This window comes from Nicotiana tabacum, chromosome 8, assembly GCF_000715075.1.
Source record: "Nicotiana tabacum cultivar K326 chromosome 8, ASM71507v2, whole genome shotgun sequence".
In the NCBI taxonomy this organism is placed as follows: domain Eukaryota; kingdom Viridiplantae; phylum Streptophyta; class Magnoliopsida; order Solanales; family Solanaceae; genus Nicotiana; species Nicotiana tabacum.
The window spans coordinates 208,485,635-208,503,183 of NC_134087.1; the positions used below are offsets into that span (position 1 = coordinate 208,485,635).

The window sequence follows — 17,549 nt, forward strand, 5'->3', positions numbered from 1 at the left end:
TATATTTAAAAAGTTGAAAACTTGCAAAAGAAAGGATGTCAAGGATTTCTCCCTAACAGCAGCTGAGAAAACTTACAATTCTCACATCATAATTGTAAAAATTGCGTGGGGCGCCCTATTTGGTCGCCCCCATTTAACCTATATCTATTTTTTTTTTAAAGTTTCAACTTGTACCTACTTTTTAAACAACTTCCGTCCCCTTTCTCCTCCTCCTTCTCTTCCTCAAAGTTTTATCCTATCTGCTTCTTCTTATTTTTCCGATGAGTCCTATAAATTTTCAATCATTTTTTCCTTTTCGCCGACACCCTCAGCTGTAAAGGTTCTATCTTGGTTTTGCAACTTGAATCTTATGCACAATTTTGATGTGAAAATGGGACAAGAGAAATTAGTTACTATTAATTTTATATTGTTGTTTGGTGAATTGGGTCTAGCGGAAATTGGAGATGCCAGTTGTCGATTGGATTGGTAATGTGTTGATGTTTCTTGGGTCCTGTTAATGTTGCTTTAAGTTACTTCGTGTGGGTACAACATGCCCCCTAGAGCTCTAGAGTTGAAGTTCGCAAGTTACAAACAAAAATTTCAGTTTTAGAGCTGAAGTTCGACAGTTACAAAAATAAAAACTTCAGCTCTAGAGCTTAAGTTCGCCAGTTACAAAACAAAAACTTCAGCTTTAGCTCTATAGCTGAAGTTCGCCAGTTACAAAAACAAAAACTTCAGCTCTCGCCAGTTACAAAACAAAAACTTCAGCTTCGCCAGTTACAAAAACAAAAACTTCAGCAATCACAAAATTTTTTTTCAGTAAATAGAGAACAAAACTTCAGTTATTATGCTTAAGTTCAGCAATTACAAACAAAAACTTAGTATACTTGGTTCAGCACACTTGCTACTTCAGTCTCGTCTACCAGAATGCTGAAGTTTTGCGTGATTGTCTTTGCTACTTCAGCCCCGTATCCCGAAGTTACTTGAAAAAGTGAGTACGCTTGCAATTTTTTTTGCAAAGCAGACACAAGTTAAAACGTGATCTAAAAACCGGGTATAAATGTAAATCCCCTTAATAATTTCAATACACTAAGTTGATTTTGGGACTAAGTGCTGATTGGGACAGAACTTATAATTACCCATCAAAGTTGAAGTACTAATAAGCAAAAGAAAATGAACGAAAGTAAAGTAAATAGAGAAGTGTTATGATAAAAATCAAAATATGGTGGATGTCTACTCTTCCTCCATGATCTTTCTCTCAAATGGTTAATGACATATTTAATGACATATTTTCTATGTTCAATGACATATTTCATGACATATTTTCTTCACTTTTCATGCCTATATAAAGGTCTTGTAATAGATAGGAAAATACACACAATTGAAGAAGAAAATTTCTTCCTTTCTCTCCATCTCTTTCTTGTTCATGTTTTACTAAATTGTCTTTATTTCTCGTTCATGTTTTACTAAATTACTTTTATTTCATAACACGTTATCAGCATGAGTCTCTAACCAATTGTATATATATCTACAAAATTTTTCCTACATCCGGAAAGATTACAATTAGAAGCTATACATATCATCATATGGTTAAATGTAAAGAGAAACTACATATGGTAAGTAATGAAATGTAAGAAGGTATGATTATCTTATACTTGTCATTCCTCTAAAATCCCATATGCACACAACTTCGTACTACACCTATATTACATAAGCACATATTAATATTACATCTTTTATATCGCATGAATGGAATAAAATTTTCGAAGTTCTATATGTGAAAATCATAGTAGCAGTTAATTGTTGATATGATGCATGTCATGGTAACCAAGAATATTTTATATAAATTGTTTTATGCATATTTGTGTGTTAACTATCTTCAATATGTCCTGCCGCTTTTAACATTTTCTTTTACTTGGATGATTTTTTTTTTCCTTTTGGATTTTTACACTTGCATATAGTACAAAAAAAAAAGAATAAAAAAATGGTCATACTGATTAAAAGCATAAATCACCTTGAAGAAAACAAAAAATACTTCACATCTTTATTTAGGTTGATTAACTACTTCTTTGAAATTTGGAAAACAAAACAGCTATTGAGAAAGTATACTTCATAATTTATGGTCGTATCATTTAAAAGCAAACAATGATTAGTATGACTACTAGAAGAGGTATTTTTGAGTATCCATGACCTACTTGATGCTTGCTACTGACTTACCATTTTTAAGTATTTTATATGAATGATGCACAAGCTACAACTGGTAAGTTGTTACCTATAATGTCACTTTTCAGGTAATATAAATACTGAATTTATGTATTAGTATTATATGTGTGTTGTTACCTATATGGTGTACTTTTGATAAATTTATTCACTAATTGCTTGGTTGAATTGAGTGAAGGAAAGTCATGGCGTTAAATCAAATCCAATAGGTAGGATATACCCCGAAAAACAACAATATTTTTGAGAGAGACTCAATAAATATTATGACAATGATTTTATGATCCTTTTAAACTCTAATAGAATTTAGAAGAAATATTCTGACTACAAACGGTTGTATTTCATATAGATGCTACAAATAATTAATAAAGCTTTACGCTGATTTGAGATTTGTACACTTATTTAAGAAAGCAAATTTGATTTGCTAAGTTGCAAATTAGTTGTGTATAACTTTTTTTGGCATGTGATTGAAATTAAGGCTTGAGAATGAATCTCAATATTGTTTAGCCTATTATGTCATTAATTGAGGAATAGACATCGGGATCAAGTCCTGATGCTCCATAATGATAAGAGTTGGGTTTGAGTCCCAATTTATTATGGCCTACCATGCCTTTATATTGGTAAGACATTGGGTTTGAGTCCCAATGTACCATATTGATGATATAATGATGACTAAAGAAAAATAATATATTTTTCATGAAAAGGCATGAAAATTGTCCCACTTGATTTGCTCCATTCTTTTAGTGAATGTGATAAAAATGCATAATAAGTTTCAATGAATACAAGTGGTTGAACAATGAACGTGGGCGTTCCAAATATCAAAATAATAATAATCATCACTATGATTATAAAAGGAGAACAATAAGGGTTCTCAAAAGTCCTTTAAAATGTGAAAGCAATGCTTACCATCAAATTGGTATGAAAATAATAAAGCACGTCGATGATTATGATCCATTCCTTGAAGAGAATGTGACTTATGATAAGCATTGAGAATGCAAACCCATTCCTAAAGTAGAATGTGACAATATGTGATAAAAGCAATGAATAAAGACATGCAATTCATGATTATATGAATACCACACAACTCACCTCTAAGGGAGGTTTGAGTAAAATAAAGAGAATAAATATTATTGTGTGGTTACATGAATATGTCATTGGTCGCGTACATGTGATATGCCAAATATTATTTTGTCATGCCTTATAAAAGTTATTAAAGGCAAAATTAAAGCAAGAAATGATTTTGCTTATGATGATTTTGACCATGATAATTTATTATGATATAATTTTCTCCGTGAAGGAGACATTTACCATATGAATGGTATGATAAAAGATCTTGTAGTACAAAAGTTGTTAAGAAAACTAATTTGTTACTACCCCGATGAATAAACTTATTCATGACATTGATATTGTAAAGTCTCAAAAGAAACTTTTTGAGTTTCAAATATATAAGTCAAAGTGATTGGCATATTGAGACTATAAATGAAAGGAAGATTGAATATCTTCATATTTCTATAATCATACCGGGTAAATATGAAAGGTTACCCGATCTTCTTTCTATTTGTACTACACAAATATAAGCATGATGCTGGAATCATATGCCACAAGTAAACTAGAGATTTACTAAAATAAATATTAATTGGCATGACTGGTTGACCATATCGATTCAATTATGATGCGAAAAATTAATTAAGAATTACATTGACACATATTGAAGAATAGAAGATTCTTCAAGAATTCTCTTGTGCTGCTTATTCTCATGATATACCAGTTAAAGGTTGGGATTGAATCCTTTGATTTCTAGAAGGAATAAAAGGTGATATATATATATGGGCCCAGTCACCTGCCATGTGGACTGTTTACTATAATATGATTTTAATAGATGCATCTATTTTATGGTCACATGTGCATTTGTTATCAACTTGCAGTTTGGTTTTTGCAAGATTGCTTGCTCAAATTATTAGAGCACAATTCCAGAATATAAATTATGATGATTTATCTTAATAATACTGGTTTAAATCCAAGTTGGTTTAGCAGAAATTGTATGCCTCCAATTATAGCTAAATCATTGGTTATGAGAACATAACTCCCAAAAATGAAATTTGGTATGAGATTTATTATTTAATATACAGCAGCACTTGTACGCATCTAGCCAAGTTATAAAAAAAATTTCCCTATCACAATCGGTTCAGGGTCAGGAACCAAATAATTTCTATATAGAAATATGGATGTGCTATATGATTTAATTATGCCACCAAAATGCACAAAGATGAGTTCCCAAAGATGGTTGGGAAATGTGTTGGTGATTCCAACATTAGGGGGAGAAAATGGGCAGCTGAGAAAGTGATACGTGAAATGAATTATTATGAATACATATAGATCCTCGTACAAGAAAATATAAACTTGAAGTTCAAGTGATAATTCATTTACAAATTATTGCCAGACGCATTTGCTGACCCAAAGCTAAATGTCATATTTCAGCTGCTAATGCACCAAATAGAATAAAGTCCATGAGGGACAGAGTCTATGGCACGCATGAAGTGTAGCAGACCAATCGGTTCCAAAGATAAAACTCCTTGAAGAAGGAGAGGGGCAAATATTCCAAATGGTCATAATAAGGAGGCAAGTACCCTAGAAGAGCACCACAATATAACACTTCATAAGACCTCATGGGAGAGGCTCAGGTACCTGAAAATAATGAAATAAAGAGATCTCAATAAGTTATGTCTTTATTGGGTAATAATGGAACCGACATAAAATGATTGTCGACGATATTGTTAATATAATGTAGCGCTCAATATGATTAATATTGACGAGGATCTTGAGATCAAATCTGTCATGAAATTTGGACGGATAAAAGATTGGCCAAATAAAAAATACGCAATGAAATTTACTTCACTTGAAAAATGTGAAGTTGGACGGATAGTCCAACACCTAAAAGTATAAAGTCAATTGAGGTATAAATGTGTTCTTGTGTGAAAGGTTCAAGTCGATAGACATAAAGACGACTTGTGGCACAAGAAAATTAGTAAATATCCTCACATTGATTATATGGAGAAATGTTCTCTTATAGTGGATATAGTCACTTCAGGTTTTAATCTGGCAATATATGAAAAACTTGATATGCATATAGTGGATATCATTGAAAGATTTAAATTGTCTTGGAGCATATTAAGGTTTCCAAGAAATTTATTAAATAATGCTTCAAAAATCCTTATACGGATTGAAACAATCAGGGCCCATGTGGTATAATCGCCCGAGAGAATACTTGTTGAAAGAAGGGTATAAGAATAATTCAATTTGTCCTTGTGTCCTTATAAAAGGATATGGATTTGAATTTGTTATAATCGCCATGTATGTTGATGATTCAAATATCATTAGAACTCCCAGAGAGCTTCCTAAAGCAGTCTAGTAGACTGTTTAAAGAAAGAATTTGAAATGAAAGATCTTGGAAAGACAAAATTTTGTCTTGGTCTACAAATTGAATATATGAAAGATAGAATTTTTGTCCTTCAATCAGCGTACACTAAAAAGATTTTAAAGAGCTTCTATGTGGATAAAGCACATCCATTAAGTACCCCGATGGTTGTGAGATTACTCGATATAAATAAAGATCCACTCCGACCTCATGAAAATAATGAAGAGCTTCTTGGTCCTAAAGTACCATATCGTAATGCAATTGGTGCGCTAATATATCTTGCTAACACTACAAGGCATGGCATAACCTTTTCAGTTAATGTCTTAATAAGATATAGCTCTGCTCAAGGAGAAATTGAAAAAACAAATCAAGCACATATTGCGTTATCTAAGGGGGATTACCGATGTGGGCTTATTTTATGGCAATGATTGCAATACCGATCTTGTTGGTTATGTCGATGTGGAGTATTTATCTGACACACACAAGGCTTGATCTCAAACATGTTATGTGTTTACATGTGTGGCACTGTCATATCTTGGCGATCGACTAAGCAATCAATCGTGGCTACTTCTTCTAATAATGCTGAGATAATTGCTATTCATGAAGCAAGTCGAGAATGTGTATGGTTGAGGTCTACTATACATCTTATTCGAGAAAAATGTGGTTTGAAGTGTGATAAACTACCCACAGTTTTGTATGAAGAAAATACAACATGCATAGCCCAATTAAAGGGAGGATTCATAAAAGGAGTTAGGACAAAGCACATTTCACCTAAATTATTATTCACACATGATCTTCAAAAGAATTGTGATATTAATGTGCAACGGATCCGTTCAAGTAATAATATGGCTGATTTGTTCACCAAATATCTACCGGCGTCAACCTTCAAGAAACTAATGTACAAGATTGGGATACGAAGGCTCAACGATGTGAACTGATGATCTCATCAAGGGGAGTTAATACGCGTTGTACTCTTTTTCCCGTACAAGGTTTTGTCCGATTGGGTTTTCCTTGCAAGGTTTTTAACGAGGCAACCAAAAGGCGTATTTCTAAATATGTGTACTCTTTTTCCTTCATTAGGATTTTTTTCCCATAGGGTTTTTTCCTAATAAGGTTTTAACGAGGCACATTATTTATGGACATCGAAGGGGGAGTGTTATGATAAAAATCAAAATATGGTGGATGTCTACTCTTCCTCCATGATCTTTCTCTCAAATGGTTAATGACATATTCAATGACATATTCCATGACATATTTTCTTCACTTTTCATGCCTATATAAATACATGTAAGGTTGGGTACAATATAGCCTTTAGGTCCGATCCTTCCCCGGAGCCCACGTAAAGGGGAGTTTAATGCATCGGGCTGTCTTACTGTATAACTAATGTGAATTGAGAGGTTTTGACTAACCAGCTATGCATTAATTAAGCCAGTGGTTGCTACGTAACATGGTTTCACTTTCTCATTTTATATTGTACACTCCTCAAATAAAAGAGATTAACGTTCTTCCCCATATGGAACCCATTTCTGTGAAGTTAACTCTTTATTTGTATGTATTGAATGTTTCTTCTTTTCATTCTCAAATGTTTTGGTTATAAGAGAAGACATTTCTTGGCTAATACAGTTTGCCCTATTAAAAGGTAACCAACATGGTTTATAATATATCGAGAATCATCCACTCTGCTCTAGTCTTCAGTGCACCGTCAAAACGAGCCAAACGGCTTGTGCTCCATTAGCACACAAATACCCTAAGAAGTAACCCCACCTTTAAACAACTGAGTAAATCCCTTCTCCCTGCACACTACATCCACCACGAATAACAAATCCGAATCATTCCAAAATTTTCATATGCCCATAAAGTATAGTACATCATGTACCCGGCCATTTCCTTGCTCAAGCCATCCTTGAAGTCACCCTCTTCAAGTCATAACTGATCCACAAGTATACCTCAGTGCAAAACTAATATAACACATGACCATGCCACACGTGGCATGACCATGTGGCATAGTATTATATTTCCTTAATTAAAGTTGTCATCCTATTCTGTGAAGTCAAGTCTTTCTTTCTTTGTATAAAATTTAGTTGGTAAGATGATTGCAGATACCATTTCAACCACTCTGAGTTATGCCATCTTCCTTTGTCTTCTCACAATTTTTCTATGATTTATTAATCTCGATTCCCCATCAAAACGAGCTAATGTGAAGGTGCTACATAACCAACATGGTTTATAATATATTAAACACCTCTGTAGAATAATACTACCCCCTAATTGAAGTTGTCATCCCATCCCATCCATCCCAATAAGTCAAACTCTTTTCATTCTTTAAATACAAATACAATTTACTTGGTAACTTGCCTCCACATTCCATTGCAGCCCTTTAGAGGTAAGCCATTTTTGTAGTCTTCTCTGATCTTTTTTCTTGGTTGCTATGCTATATCTTTTGTTCTTCGTCCATGTATTTGATTGTTATTCATACTTGTGTTTCATGTATTCATTTCTCAAAGTATGTCTTGCAGTGCTTTTGCAATTGCCTGCTACTTTTCAGCATTCCTGTTTACCATATCAGCCATTGAAAGGTTAGTTAGCCTTCTTGTCGCTTTAGTACTTGAAACTTTTGTCAGTCATCCTATTTTAAGGGGGCTGATTTGAGTTTTAGCTCCTTGGACGAGTACAAAACTAAGTTTAGGATAAATTAAACTTTTGGAAAATCTATCAAGGTGGAGATCAAACAAGTTATATCAGGATGTCAACAGTAACACATAACGAGAAAAGAGAATTATGGATTAGCGACTTGAGACTGTTATAGACTTCTCCTAGTTCACCATTATATTTTGTGGAGGACAAGATGCGGGAAGCTAAGCTTAGATGGTTTGGGCATGTGATGAGGAGAAACACAGATGCCCCAGTTAGGAGGTGTGAGGGGCTGAGAAGAGGTAGAGGTAGGCTAAAAAAGTATTGAGGAGAGGCGATTAGACAAGATATGACGTTCATTCAACTTACCGAGGACATGACCCTTGATAGGAAGGTGTGGAGGTCGAGAATTAAGGTAGAAGGCTAGTAGGTAGTCGAGAGCATTGGTGTTAACCTTGTATCCCATTATTGTCAGATTTCTATTACTACTTGTTGTTTTTTCCGCTTGTTTTCCTGCTATCTTGTTGGTAATAATGCTTGGTGCTATTGCCTTTCTTTTCATCTCTCTTGAGCCGAAGGTTTATCGGAAACAACCTCTCTACTTTCAAGGTAATGGGTAAGGTTTGCGTACACACTACCCTCCCCAAACCTCACTTGTGGGATTACATTGGGTTTTTTTTTGTTGTTGTTGAATTTCATCTCTTTCTTCTTAAAGAGCACTAGGAAATTATACATTAGTACTGCAGATGGAAATCTCATATATATATATATATATATATATATATATATATATATATATACCGTCAAGACATAAATCAAGTTGCTGTAATTCTTCGAGAGCTGAATTACTATAGTCCTATGGCTGAAGATGTGCACTTAAATTTCCGACTCAGTAGCGATGGTGACTAATCTCCTCTCCTCAGTACTAATTTCCGCCGAAATCCCTCACGGGCAATGTCTGTGAGCAATAGTATTCTTCTTCCGGATGATAACTCGTAGCACCCAAGCAACTCTCTTAAGGGTACTACATAACTTTCGAGAAAATCTCTGATTTCCTCCCAATGGTAAGACCTCTACTTCAAGCCTTATCTTGTCCCCTACAGATTCAACCAGTGCTATCAAAGGCGAAAAGCGTGTAAAAAACTCTAAGGTCCGTTGGGGCTTTAAGCACAAAACGCAAATAAAGGGCGGGCTTTAATGAATAAAGGCGCAATTGGAGACAAAGTAAAAATATGTATATGTGACTAAGACTAATAATTATAAGCATGACTAACAAATATATGGATAAATAAATTGAAATTTTTTTACAATAAAGTGAAATTCAATTGTTTGACGTCACCTTTTTCAGGATTACGCTCATTAACAAGGAAAAGTATGTCTTAGAGCCTTGATGCGACACTAAAGCGCCCACAAAGTGAAACGAAGTGCTCAACATGTTTTGAGCCTCGCTTCAGGGGTTAAGCGCGCTTTTGACAACACTGGATTCAACAACCTCATAATTCTTCTCAAACAAGGAAGAACCTATCACAATTAGGGTAAATTAATATTCTTTGGCTTCACCTGTAACTAACTAATAAAGCCTTTGCTCAATTCTTGTCTAAACTTGCTCTCAGTCGATCTGTATACCTCATATTTCATTTTGTTGTATGATTAGATTTCACTCCTTACCTCAAATTTTAAAGAATCCTTGTATGTAGAATTTATTGGGTGCTCCCAAATCCTTATCCATGGTGGTTACTAGCTCCCAAGGTCATGCTCCAACTAAGGGAGAAGGGTTTAGTAAATTGGCCATAACTTTGTCTAGTGAGATGACCATTTGACGAACCATTTAATCGTCTGGGAAGTAGGATTTAAGGGTGACAACTTTCTTTAGAAGTCGTGATCAAATTCTAGACTAAGAGTTAAACATTTCTTGAAGTTGTGTCATGTCACGTTCATACATATTGTCATGCCGTTTACTTTATTTTCCAACTTTCTTTGTTTTCAAGCACCGATTTATCCCTTAAAGCGTTAAACATTCCAACACGACCAGTTTTACATGATATGCTTCAAGTTTCATCTAATACAGGCTCCTGGATTGTTACATTTTGATTATCAATCAACACAAAAGTACTGAAAATTTTGAGGGTGAAGGAGTTTTTTATCAAATAATTGGGATAAGGATAGATAGTTTAAGAGATTTTCACAAGCAAAATAATATTGTACGTTTCTATTACTAACCAGGAAACATGGGTACTACATGCTGCTAAAAAAATATTATTTCCCTAATCTTTCCTACCCTTCAGGGGGAGAATTGCAAAATGTCTGCTAGTGATCCAAATTCTGTCATTTATGTGACTGATTCAGCAAAAGAGATAAAAAACAAGGTTGGGGTTTTATTATGATGTGAACTATATTATTACACATCTTATCAGAAAATAATTCCTTCTCAATAAATATACTTTACACATCTCACATTCATCACCATGTAAAGATTGAGCACTTCTAGATTTGTTAGAACCCCTACATGCTTAGGAAGGGATATGCTTTTGTTCTTTTGCTCTCTCTTAGGTTTGGTATCTAACACATTGTACAATTTTTTTTTATAAATGCGACCAATTGATGTTGCTGTGCTTGATAGTGAATTTTTCTGCTACTTTCCTTCACCTTCAATGCCTTTTAGATGAAGATCCTGCACTATGTTGGAAATCGGAATTTTAGTTTCATTTAGCTGATATTTTGTGAGCAAACTGAGGAGATTTTGGGGCACTCACTATAGCTGTTGGATAGAGCGTGGGATGAGTGTTTTTCTTTTCTGTTATTGTTATCATTGATAATTGTAATTGAGTGCTGATTGATGAGACGCGAGGTAGTATCAACGAGAAGTTGGAGGTTTGGAGACAAACCTTAGAGTCCAAAGGTTTCAAGTTGAGCAAGACAAAGATGGAGTACTTAGAGTGAAAGTTCAGCGGCGAGACGAGGGAAGCGGACATGGATGTGAGACTAGGTTTGCAAGTCATCCGTAAGAAAGGAAGTTTCAAGTATCTTGGATCAGTTATCCAAGGGAACAGGGAGATTGACAAGGATGTCACACACCGCTTAGGGGCGGGGTGGATGAAATAGAGGTTAGTATTCGGCTTCTTGTGTGACAAGCAGGTGCCACCAAAACTTAAAGGTCAGTTCTACAAGGCGGTGGTCAAACTGACAATATTGTATGAGGCTGAATGATGGCCAGTCACGAACTCCCATATCCAGAAAATGAATGTAACATAAATGAGGATGACCATCGCCAATGTTGTGTGAGGCTGAATGTTGGCTAGTCAAGAACTCCCATATCCAGAAAATGAATGTAGCACAAATGAGTGTTGCGATGGATATGCGGGCACACTAGGTTGGATAAGATTAGGAATGAGGATATTCAGGAAAAAGTGGATGTGGCCACGATGGAGGATATGATGCGGGAAGCTTAGATGGTTCGGGCATGTGAGACGGAGAAGTCTAGATGCTCCAGTGACGAGGTGTGAACGGTTGGCGCTAGCAAGTAGGAGAAGAGGTAGAGGGCGACCTACAAAGTATTGGGGAGAGGTGATCAGGCAGGACATGGCGCGACTGCAGCTTACCGAGGACATTGCCCTTGATAGTAGGGTTTGGAGGTCGAAGATTAGGGTGGAAGGGTAATAGGTCATAGTGTGTTTTTCTGTACCATTTCGGGTTTGTTAGGGCTAGCCGGCTAGTACCTGTCGTAGTTTCTTAGAGGGCTAGTGTTAGTGTGATTTTTAGTGTTATCTTTCGCTTAGTTTTTCTAATACCTTGCCGTTGTTACTGCTTGACTATTGCTATTGCTTTTTTCAACCTGTTTTACTGGTTCATACATTATTGGCTGCATTTTCATGGCTTGTTGTTGATATTTATCTATTTCTATTCTTCGTCTTGAGCCGATGGTCTTTCGAAAACAACTTCTCTACCCACAGGGTAGGGGCGGGTAAGGTCTGCGTACACATTACATTCCCCATATCCTACTTGTGGGATTCCACTGGGTTGTTGTTGTTGTTGTTGTTGTTGTTGTTTTAACCAAATTACACGGATTAGAGATTAAAGATTATACGGAAGTGTAACCGTGTGTTTTGATGACCTGGACATGGAATTGAAGCAATGCCTATAAAAGATACCAAAAACATTCAATTTTTTGGTAGGATCAATGCACAGAAGCGATTGAGAGCTAAAGATAGCAAAGACTGACATTATATCTGTGCTTCTTTATGTTTTTGCCTCCCTTTTGCTTTACTGATCATGTTATTTATAGCACCGCTGACCTCTTGCAACTTGCAGCTTTCAGATCATAATTGGAATACAATAGATATGGCTTATGCTAGTGTTGCTTCTCTTATGAGTACGATGGAGTCGGTCTTGACATCCAAGTCGCCAGTGCAATCTCTAATTTTTGACCACCGAGAAGAACTTCTTGCTCTTCGTGAAAAAGTTAGTTCCCTGGAAGTATTTCTCAAGAACTTTGAGAAAAGCAACAAGTCTGAGGAAATGACAGATTTTGCAACTCAGATAAAAGATGTTGCAAATGCTGTTGAACGCACAATTCAACTGAGACTAACTGAGTCTTTAACAGCAAATAATGAAATGCAGACTGAAAAGGCATACGAGAGGCTTTGTGATAGCCTAAAACAAGTAGCAGAGGAAATTGATCGTGTGCTGAAAGAGTCACCAAAGATTCAAGATAAAGGAAAACAGGCATCAAAGGAATCTTTCGTTCAAGATTCAAGTTCAAAAAAAAATACAGCGGATATGGAGAACAATATGGTGGGCCGTGATGAGCAAAGGAAAAGGATGCTGGCAGAACTGGCTCAATATGGTGGCTCGTCTGGTGAACTCAAAGTCATCCCAATCATCGGGATGGGGGGCATTGGCAAAACAACTTTAGCAAAAGAAGTTTACAATGATGCATCCGTTCGACGTCATTTTGATGTTTGTTCCTGGGCTACTGTATCTAGCCAATACAATTTAAAGGAAATTTTGCTAAGTCTTCTGCATTCTACTAAGGGTGACACATTTTATATGGAAGATGAGGCAGAGCTAGCAGACATGCTACAAAAAAATTTAAAGAGTAGGAGATACTTAATTGTATTGGATGACGTGTGGAGCAGTAAAGCATGGGATGACGTGAGACAATGCTTTCCAGTTCAAAACAATGGGAGTCGAATATTGTTGACTACCCGTAACAATGAAGTAGCTTGTTCTGCTGGTACAAAGGATCTTTCTTTGCCGATGGGTCTCATGGATCCAGTTGAGAGTTGGAACCTTTTCAAAAGTGCGGCTTTTCCAAATGAATCATTACCATCTGACTTCGAGACTATAGGGAAGCAAATTGTAGACAAATGTCACGGGTTACCTCTAACTATTGTCGTGGTTGCCGGGCTTTTCAAATTTAAAAGGACAATAGAAGATTGGGAAAATGTTGCTAAAGATGTCAAGTCAATCACAAATGATCCTGATAAACAATGTTTGCATGTGCTTGGGTTGAGTTACAATCACTTGACCAGTGACCTAAAAGCATGCCTTCTCTATTTTGGAATCTTCCCCGAAGATAGTGCGATTCCAGTGAAGAAATTGGTGAGATTATGGATGGCCGAGGGGTTTCTGAAGTTGGAAAAAGACTTGCAAGAAGAAGCTGAGAAGTGTTTACAAGATCTCATAGACAGATGTCTAGTTCTTGTCTGCAAGAAAAGTCTGGATGAAACAAACATTAAATTTTGTAAGGTTCATGATCTAATATATGACTGTGCTTGAGAGAATTAGCTCAAACCCAAGACATTTTTGTCATGAATGACATTTCAACTGATAAGCTGTGCTTGGCTGAAGCTCAAAGCTCAAATCTTGTTCGTCCAGAATGTCGTCATCTTAGCATGCATGAAATACGGCCCTTTCAGCGACAGACCGGTATTCACTTTGGTTCTTATAGGGCCTTTCTTACCCCTAGACATCATCATTTGATAAGGGGGCAGACAGCTGATGACAACAACAATCTCTTGAACCGAACCCACTCTATTTTCTCTTTATGTCGTCATTCTTCAACTTTTACTCTCGAATCAGAGGTTATTCATTTTAGTTTGCTTAGAATCTTGGACTTGAATCCCATATGGTTTAATAGTTTCCCTCCAGAGTTACTGTGCCTCATTTGGTTGAGGTACCTAGCAATGTCTGGGGATTTCCACTTACCTCCAGAAATTTGCAGTTGATGGAATCTGCAGACATTCATTGTCCATGGGTATCGTTCGGCATCTACAAGTTTTCCAGAGCAAATCTGGGAATTAATGCAATTAAGGCATCTCGAAATCGAAGGATTTTCTTTGCCAAACCCCCCAAGTTTATCTGTTGACAAAGAGAGGTGCTTGGGTTTTGCAGACATGCAAAGTATTTCCGGCTTGTCTCCAACTAGCTGCACAATGGAGGTGATTTCAGGGATTCGGAATGTTAAAAAATTAAGAATCTATGGAGTTAAATATGAGTATGAAATATTTCAAGAATCTAGACTTTTCGAAAATCTTGTCCATCTACATCAACTTGAAACATTGAGTTTGAAATTTATTTATCTGGGGTGTTCAGACATTTCGCCAGCCACTATTCCAAGTGCAACAGCTTTTCCGGCGACACTCAAGAAGTTAAAGTTGCATGGAACTCATCTAAGGTGGGAGGACTTGAATATCATGGGTGAGTTGCCTAACCTCGAGGTGCTGAAGCTGATATACCATGCTTGTTATGGCAAAGAATGGCATCCAGTTGTCGGGGGGGTTTACTCGGTTGAAGCTTTTGCAAATTGCCCATAGTGATCTGAGGTACTTGAAAGCCACATATGACAATTTTCCTGTCCTTGAGCGCCTCGTGATTACAGATTGCCCGTACTTGGTAGAGATACCCATTGAGTTTGAAGATATTGTTGAATTTGACAAAATGTTTGTCCCACGTCGGTGGAAAAACAAAAGTTGGGGGGATTTTCCCCCTATAAAAGAAGGCTTAATGTTTAGGATTTAAACACACCTCTCATTTGCCTTCTCATCTGTTTAAGGCATTTGTATCTTCTCTCTTTAGTATTATTTCACTTGTATTTTTGGAGTGAAATAAAATATTGGTTGTGTCTGAGGAGTAGGCAAAATTAGCCGAACCTCGTAAATTCTGGTGTTCCTTTTATTGTTGTTTTATTGTCTTATTTATTATTTGGTGGCTGTCATAATTTTTGGTATAGTAGTTGTGACTTATTCACACTATATACATTTGGCTTCCGCAACAATTGGTATCAGAGCCAAGGTACTGTCTAAGTATGCTCTGTGGTTGCAGCATAGTCTGATCTTCCACATCAGAAAAGATTTATCTTGGTAACTGAGTCAAGGTTCTGTCTGAGTATGCTCTGTGGTTGCAGCTTAGTCTGATCTTCCACACCAGAAAGGAAATAATCTTGATTTGTGTCGTCAGCTATTAAATAATATTTGTGTCAAAGATGGGAGACAATAAACAAGAAGAATCTACATCAAGTGTCAACAATACGTCATCATTGGCATCTTCGCTTATGACAAGAATTGTGTCAAATGCGAAATTTACGGTAGAAATATTTGACGGGTCCGGACATTTTGGGATGTGGCAAGGCGAGGTTCTAGATGTCCTTTTTCAACAAGGGCTAGATCTGGCCATTGAAGAAAAGAAACCAGATGTTATTGGAGAAAAATATTGGAGAATTATTAACCGTGTTGCTTGCGGTACCATTCGATCCTTCCTTGCTAGAGAGCAGAAATATCCATACACAAAGGAAACTTCTGCAAGTAGGTTATGGAAAGCACTGGAGGATAAATTTTGAAGAAAAATAGTCAAAATAAATTGTACATGAAGAAGAGACTGTTTCACTTCACCTATGTTCCTGGTACCACGATGAATGAACATATCACCAGTTTCAATAAGTTGGTCACAGATTTGCAAAATATGGATACAACTTATGATGATGGTGACTTGGCCTTGATGTTGTTGGCGTCACTTCCTGATGAGTACGAGCATCTTGAAACTACTCTACTCCATGGAAATGACGAAGTTTCTCTCAGAGAAGTTTGTTCGGCTTTGTACAGCTATGAACAAAGAAAGCGAGAAAAACAGAAGGGCGGAGAAGGAGAAGCACTATTTGTGAGGGGTCGTCCTCAAAGTCAAACGAGGACAAAGAAGGGAAGATCCAAGTCAAGATCCAGACCCAGCAAAGATGAATGTGCCTTTTGTCGAGAAAAAGGGCACTGGAAGAAAGACTGTCCGAAGTTGAAGAATAAGGCCAAACATAACAATAGAAAGGCCATTATGGATTCAAATGTAGCTGATTGTGATGATTCAGACTTCTCATTAGTTACAACAGAGTCATCAACATCATCAGACATATGGTTGATGGACTCGGCTTGTAGTTATCATATGTGTCCCAATAGGGACTGGTTCGTGGAATTTCAAGAAGGAGAATATGGAGTCATCCACACAGCGGATAACAACCCTCTTACCTCATATGGCATTGGTTCAATACGATTAAGGAACCATGATGGAATGATCAGAACATTAACAGATGTTCGATATGTACCGGATTTGAAGAAGAATCTCATCTCTGTGGGAGCCCTAGAATCAAAAGGGTTCAAAATCATTGCAGAAAATGGAGTGATGAGAGTATGCTCCTGTGCACTAGTGGTAATGAAGGCTAATCGGAAGAATAATAATATGTACCGCTATTGTGGCAGTACAATTATTGGGACAGCGACAGTGACATCCAGTGACGACAAAGAGGCTGAAGCAACCAAGCTATGGCACATGCGCTTGGGACATGCTGGAGGAAAATCCTTGAAAACTCTATCAGATCAAGGATTGTTAAAAGGAGTCAAGGCTTGCAACTTTGAGTTTTGTGAGCATTGTGTTAAAGGGAAACAGACAAGGGTTAAATTTGGTACAGCGATCCATAATACTAAAGGCATTTTGGATTATGTACACTCTGATGTTTGGGGTGCTTCCAAAACACCTTCATTGGGTAGGAAGCACTATTTTGTAACCTTTGTTGATGATTTTTCCCGAAGAGTATGGGTGTATACAATGAAGAGCAAAGATGAAGTGTTGGAAATTTTTCTCAAATGGAAGACGATGGTGGAGAATCAAACAGGCAAGAGGATCAAGTGTATTCGCACAGACAATGGAGGTGAATACAAAAATGATCATTTCAATAAGGTCTGTCAAAATGATGGCATCGTCCGACACTTCATTGTCAGACATACACCACAATAGAATGGAGTGGCTGAACGTATGAACCGGACCT

The 17,549-nt window shown here is 36.6% G+C and overlaps 1 pseudogene; it reads left to right on the forward strand.

Annotated features, from left to right (window-relative positions):
* Positions 1-8,007: 8,007 nt before the first annotated feature.
* On the forward strand, positions 8,008-15,370 carry LOC107794115 (putative late blight resistance protein homolog R1A-10; annotated as a pseudogene).
* The last annotated feature ends 2,179 nt before the right edge of the window (positions 15,371-17,549 follow it).